Below are 6923 nucleotides of genomic sequence, written 5' to 3'. Positions count from 1 at the left end.
ACAGCAGCCTTTTTTCAGTATACTTTATATTAATAAATATATAAAACAAACTGAGTTACTAAGTGACTGAAACCGTGTTTGCTGGGGTACACTCGTCATTACAGTCATTGTGCTGTACGGGGATTTCTGTGTATTGGTTATGATTATGGATAGTCTGGTATAATGTGCAGCACATGTTTGTGTCATTGTTCCACAGAACAGCAATATCAACGTGATGAAAGCAGAAGTAGGTGTGACTGTTCTGAAAATCCTCACTTTGCCCATCACTGGTTACAAGTACTGGTACATAAACTGTTCTATGGTAACAGTTTCTCCAGCTGAAAACTCAACATGGTTAGTACAAGTAATCATCTTGTTCTCTGTGGTATGGAGACTCTGCACCCCGGCCACGTCCCACAACTTACCTGTAAAGCACCTGTACTGGTGTGAAATGATCATTTGATCTCCACCTCAGGTGCAGCGTGTGGTGTTGTAACCTGTTTACTGGTGATTGCAAGTGTGCTGGATGGGTTACAGCATTTAGTCCACTTACCTGGTGCGGTCGGACGTCTGTCACAGCCTCCCAGGATTGTGGTTTTTCTTCTTTGTTGCTGGAAGACCGGCTGTTAGCATTACCCTAGTCCACTCGTGGCCCCAGACTCTCCTCTATGCCTTCCCTTCGTGCACTTTTCTCCAGCCAGTTTTCCACAGGATCCAGACCAAAGAGATGAGACTGATCCTGGTGGCTTCACTTTGGTTTTCAGCAGTCCCACCTCTCCAGCCTACGTGACTGCTGGGGGCTGTTTGCCATCTGGTGTGCAGCTCACCAGATAGATCCCCACAGGCCATCACAAGCCGTCCTGCAGTTCCTGAAGAAATGAGGGACCCAAGACTGCTTCTCTGGACCATACCGCTCCCAGTCCACCATGTAATGCCATCATCTGGCATCCGGTGGACAGAGAAGGCCAGTTGACCATCCATGAGCCGAGTTTGTGACAGTCCATCAGCTGTTAAGTTAAAGTTACCTGAACAGCTGATGGACTGTCACAAACTGGATTCCATGAAGTCCAGTGAAGCAAGGAGCAACTTTCCTCTACAGAGATTTTAGGGGAACATCTGATGACAGCCAAACCTTTTGGCCCCGCCTTTTTCCAAAATGTCTGCAGCTAGACTGGATCAGGTGACCCTGAACCATCCTTTAGTTTTACTGCTAAAGGCTGCTCCAGGATCTGGATGATGTCACTAAGAGAGACTATCCCCATCGGGGCGGCCACTCAGTAGGAGAAGGAGCTAAAATGGTTTCATCCTGGATGAACTGAAGGGCTGCACCAAGGCCCAGAACAAGATAAAGGAGGATTATCTTTGAATCATGCAAAGCTGCTCTGGTGGAGCCCCAAATAATAAAGCACGACTGAGGAGATTTGGCCAACTTTACCTTTTTTTTTTCTTCACATTGAATCAGTAATCAAACTCTTCCCGTTTGTCACTGGTTTTATTTAGGAATGTGTTATTCATGCCTGAAGGCCTCAGCATGCAGGTCAAGATACTTGCTAACACCTGATTAATAGCATTCAGCCTCTGGGAGTTTGAAATGCCACTGATTCATTTTCCCTGAACTGTCCACTTTAAACACGGGCCAATGACGTTTTTCATACCTGGATGTGGGCATGGTGAGCCTCTAACCTAAATTACTGCACTGATAAGAAAGATATTAGAAAGTGCTTCCTGATTGCTGTTAATTCATCACGAGTTGTGTCAGTGAAGAATCCATTCGGGATGGTTTCAGACTTGTTCAAGCATCAGACATAAAACTGAAAGATCGAGGCAGATTTAACGAAAAAATAAAAGTGCTCCTCGAAGAAGTGGGTTGTCCTTTGTATCATGGAACAAATGTTAATGGTGGAATTCATGTTTGGTAATATTTGTGCTGTTTGGTTGTTTATTTAGGTGATAATATTTTAGAAATTGTTTGAAAAAATATCGAATTGCTCCTCAAGGACTCAAAAACATTTCATGTACAGGGTTCAATGTGTCAAACAGCCAGGAAGGTGTTTGTTCTTCCCTCTAGTGGTCAATTAGATTTACTGCTTTGAAATATTCATCTAATTATTTTATGTAAGTGTTGGGGGGGGGGGGGGGGGGGGGGGGGGGGGGCTCAGTGGTATTTGCTGCATGTTATTTCAAATAAATAAACTTTCTTCAGTTATGGAGGTTTCAAAGAGTCTCAGCTCTACTTTATGAAGTATCCCACAGGTACCTGCTGTGGTGGTCTCGGGGTTAAAATCCTCACTTTTACATCCTTTCTAAGATTGTGAGTTCATCTTGAAATATGGCCCCTTGATGAAGATTAATGTCCCAGAACGGAGAACGGTGCCCTGGTCACTTGCGCAATAAATCAACCACTAATTTCCCAAAAACCTCAGTGAGAAAGGCTTCATGTCATTTCCTCTGAGCTGGGGTACGTTACATTTTAGACCTGGATGCTGCATCCAGCAGTTATAGAGAGTCGCAGCACCTCTGTGCAGGCACACCTGAGATCTCAGCAAAGGATGGCAGCATCCAGTTCCAGCATATTCTGGCTTCACCAGAGAATACCTGTGCACTGGAAGGAAATCTCCTCACCTGCCACTTCATTAGGTACACGTTTACAACTGCTCATTAACACAAATATTTAATCAGGCAGTCACACAGCAGCCACTCAGTGCATTTAAGCATGAAAACAGAAGATTAGAAGAATGTTGTCTTGTCTGGTCAGTCTGCTGTAAACAGCATCGAGCATGGATGCGTCCTGTTCCTGTCAGCGGTTCAGGCTGCTGGTGGTGTGATGGTGTGCGGGATATTTTCTTGGCACACTTTGGGGCCCCAGCTGAGCATCATTTAAAATCCACAGCCTGCCTGACCTCAGTGTGCCACCTTCTGATGGCTGCTTCCAGCAGGATAACACTCCATGTCACAGAGTTCAGATCATCTCAGACTGGTTTCTGGAACATGGTGGTGAGGTCACAGGTCTCAGTCTAACCGAGCAGCTTTGGGATGTGCTGGAACAGAAGAGTTGCATCATGGATGTGCAGCTGACTGATGCTATCATAACAATATGGACCAAAATCTCTGATTAATGCAGCTGAAGGCAAAAGGGGGTCCAGCCTGGTACTAGCACCGTGTACCTGGTGAAGTGGACGGCAAATGTATGCAGATAAGACTACAATATAATTAAATGTGGCACAAATATTTAATCCAGTGGAAACTGTCATGGAAACAACATTTGTCTGCTTGACTGAGAATAAAAAGAGTTGTTGGTGCAGAGCTGAGAGTCGGGCTTCACTGCAGCTCTGAGAGCCAAAGCATGTAAACATGAAGCAGAACTATTATTGTTTTAATCTTCAGGAATTTTTTCTGTGCATGAAGTTTGCTGCTGTCTCTCTTTTTTTTTTTTTTTTTTTTTTTTTTTTACAGAAACCTGTCAGTGAGTCAAGATTTTCTGAGCTTTTAATTTTTCATTTATTGACTCCATTTAAAAATTTGAATGTGTTCACCACAAACACGGTTTAATCACATAAATTAATTAGTGGAATAGCCGCTCTTTAATCCTGGTGCGTTACCCTTTGATTCACAGAGCCCGCAGCTGCTCCGTGGGCCTCTGCGGCTGGAATGAAAGCACCTCCGACTCTGTTGCAACTTGTCGAATGAAGCTGTGAGTCACACAAAACTAATACATAAGCTCTCCTGCAGCACCTGGACGCCACTTCTGCTCTTTATTCCTGCTGGTGAAGATGAGAGGGAGACAAACGAGCTGAAAGGTAAATCTCACCGTTCTTCATCTCCTTTACTTAAACTCATCTGTTTGGGTGAAGCTGCTCCTGGCTCACCTGTGTGACATCACAGCAGCAGCCTGAGATTCATACTGACAATGTGAGCAACAGCTCACTGAATATCTGTGAAAAATACATTAAAGATAGAAAGTGCTAAATAACGTTATGTTCTGTTGATTCCAAAAACAAGAACAATAAAGATAAAAGACGTGTGAATATAATTAAGCTCTAACCGACGATCACAGCTGAAAATAATCCGACTGGTTTTCTGTGTGCGTGCAGCACCAACTGCGATCGAGCCTGGAAGACGTGATTTTAGCAGTTCTTTTAAAAACTGACAGATGTGAAGCTCGCGTGCAGACGCACGTGTGCAGCTGTTAAACTGTGTGCAGAGGCTATACTCTCCCGTCACATCGAGCTCATTTATTTCCAAAATGATGCGCAGCCAAACAGATTATTGCTGCCAGTGGAAGCATCTCCATCCAGTCCAAAGGCTGAGGGTCTGTGAGGGTCTGTGTTTGGCTGCAGACACTGAAAGGGTACTACGTACCTGCTGTTCATTTATCAATTTTTCAATTTCAATTTAATCATTTATTCATTTTAGTTAAAAACAAAACAAATTTCAATACAACAAAAAATAAAAAACACAAATCTCATAAAATGAAAGGAAGCAGATAGAAGAAAAAATCTTATAATCCTGCCCCTATTTAACAAAAAATATATGCATACACACATATACAAATTTCACACCCTTATTAATAACCAAACAAAAAACACTTCAACCACTCAGATAGTAGCATGTATAAATACATGTTATATAGTTTTATATCTTTTCAACAGATTAACTTTTAACATTCTACCAAATAATTTAATTGAATCAGCATTTTTGTTGTCACTAGCCAAATTGTCTGCTTTCATAGTTCTCACATCAGCAGCACTTGATGCACCAGGTTTTGGCATTTGTGAGCCAAACACTCTCACCTCATCATCTTCAATAAGCAGGATAGCTGCTGTAAATGGGAACTCTCATTTGTTAAATGTAGCCAGGGTTTCATGCCTAAAACTAACCAGGGAATGAAAACCAAGCAGAAGGCGGCCTCCGTGCTGACAGAGCCTCACCCTCCACACTCTTCATGTAGACTTTGGCCGTGGAGTTCTTCTGAATTTAGGGTTTCATTTCCAGAACCAGAAAACACTCACTGGTTCCTAGTGATGTTTAAATAAAGGTTGCATTGACTCACTGCGCTATCGTGTGGTATAAAATGGCATTATGTTAAAGTACAGCCCGACCCAACTTTACCTTGAGTCTATTTAACAGGATACACAGACCCCCTGGAGACGTGGTCACAGTCTTTTCTTAGTGTTTGAGTTTGTTAATGGTGTGTTTGTGTTTTTGTCCTCCAGGTTTCCACTTCCTGTCTTTAGAGTTAGTTTTGGCAAATAAATAGTAGTGTGTCACCCTGTTCTCACTCCTTTCATCATATGACAGGAGGCCACAGTGGTCATGTTTTCAACATTCTCCTGATACATTTAGTTAATTTGGGAAGGTTTTAAATGATTTGATGTAAGAATTCAGGTGTTTTCTGTCCATTTGTGTGACTGCTAGAAAGACATTTGATGCCACCTCCTGAGGGCGTGAGTAAAACCTCAGACCTGCTTCAGTTTTTGTTGAGGTTTGTTTTTCTACGTTAGGTCCCATTTGTTAAAACCAAAGCCACATTTATCAAGGGAACAAAGAGCTACATCCTTTCTGCAGAGCTTCACTTTGACACAAAGGAGTGGAACATGACCTCAGTAACATATCAGTGTGCAAACACCGCCTCAGGGGTGCAACAAAGTCAGCTTCACTGTAAAGAAATTCAGCCTTTTTAGGAGTTATGGTCTTTCATCTGCTGCACAATATAAGAGCTGCTTTCTTGCTCTTATGGTTCTTTTCTTTTCTAACTGCTGGTTGTGCAGCAGTTAGAAACAGCTGGTTAAAAGAAACCCTGTCATAGCTAAGAATATTTACCCTGTGGTGGAGGTGAATCCACATTAAAGGATCTCTGCAGTTTTTTGTGGAAACGGTGGAAAAGCTTGTGAGAACATCAGAGTACAGGAGGTAAATGTTTAGAAACCAGCAAAGACTCCTCGACTGACATCACAAAGTTTAGATGTTTTTACACTTTTCATGTGTTTTCACATTAATCATCATCAGGTTAGAACCTAATTATATTACACAAAGGCTGGTTTTGTCATGGTGCTGGGACATTGTGTTTTTAAGGTTCTGTTTTTTGTTGTATTTCTGCTGTTTCTAAGTTTGCTCACAGTTTAGATTATTAGTTTTTGTTTTTTTTGGGTTTTTTTATAGGTTTCTGAATTCTTTTATTAGTTATTTGCATTTAGTTCCTGTTTCTCTTGTTCTTGTCTTCCCTGCGTTCTTGTGTTCTAGTGTCTGTGTTCTCCCTCCTGTGTCAAGTCTTCCGTGTTGTGTTTCGGGGCTCTGTGTCTTCCCCATTTAGTTGCTTCCATGTCCAGTTCGTGTGTCGTAGTCTGGATGTCTGGGTCTTGGTATTTGCTCTGTGGATCTGCTTCCCTGTGTTGTGTCAAGCCTGTGTGTGTATGTTACCTTTGGTCACTTCCTGGTTTAGTTCGTCAGTCTCCTGTTCTCTGTGTGTTGTTTAGTTTTACTTCCTTGTCTCATTTCTGTGATTATGTTCAGCTTTGCTCCCCACCTGTTGTCTGTTCCCTCATTATCCCTCTATGTATTTATTGTCTGCATTTCTTCTTGTTCCTTGTTGTTGGCTTCCTCCTGCCGTGTGCCCTCGTGTTCGTGTGCTGCTGGCTCCCAACCAGCCCTGTTTATGTTCTTCACTCTAGCCCAGGGGTGGGCAACTCCAGGCCTCGAGGGCCGGTGTCCTGCATGTTTTAGATGTGTTCCTGAGCCAACACACCTGAATCACATATAGAAGTCATTAGCAGGACTCTGGAGAACTTGACTGCATACTGAGGAGGTAATTCGGCCATTTGATTCAGGTGTGTTGGATCAGGGACACATCTAAAACCTGCAGGACACCGGCCCTCGAGGCCTGGACTTGAGGATCCCTGCTCTAGAGGCTAGAGCAGGGGTGAGCAATCCCAACACACCTGATCCCT

At 42.9% G+C, this 6923-nt stretch overlaps 1 protein-coding gene across 4 annotated transcripts in view; it reads left to right on the top strand.

The window, feature by feature from the left end:
- Nucleotides 1-3725: 3725 nt before the first annotated feature.
- LOC115798765 (collagen alpha-1(XVII) chain-like) overlaps nucleotides 3726-6923 on the top strand; it is a 43021-nt gene continuing 39823 nt past the window's right edge. For all 4 annotated transcript variants that reach the window (XM_030755830.1, XM_030755937.1, XM_030755901.1 and 1 more), the window contains exon 1: nucleotides 3726-3776. The gene's annotated coding sequence lies outside the window, so the exon portion shown is untranslated. The remainder of the gene's footprint in view (nucleotides 3777-6923) is intronic.

The sequence above is a fragment of the Archocentrus centrarchus genome, chromosome 1 (assembly GCF_007364275.1).
Source record: "Archocentrus centrarchus isolate MPI-CPG fArcCen1 chromosome 1, fArcCen1, whole genome shotgun sequence".
NCBI classification, from domain to species: Eukaryota; Metazoa; Chordata; class Actinopteri; order Cichliformes; family Cichlidae; genus Archocentrus; species Archocentrus centrarchus.
Note: the sequence above shows the minus strand (reverse complement) of the source record. Positions and strands in the feature narration are given on the sequence as shown.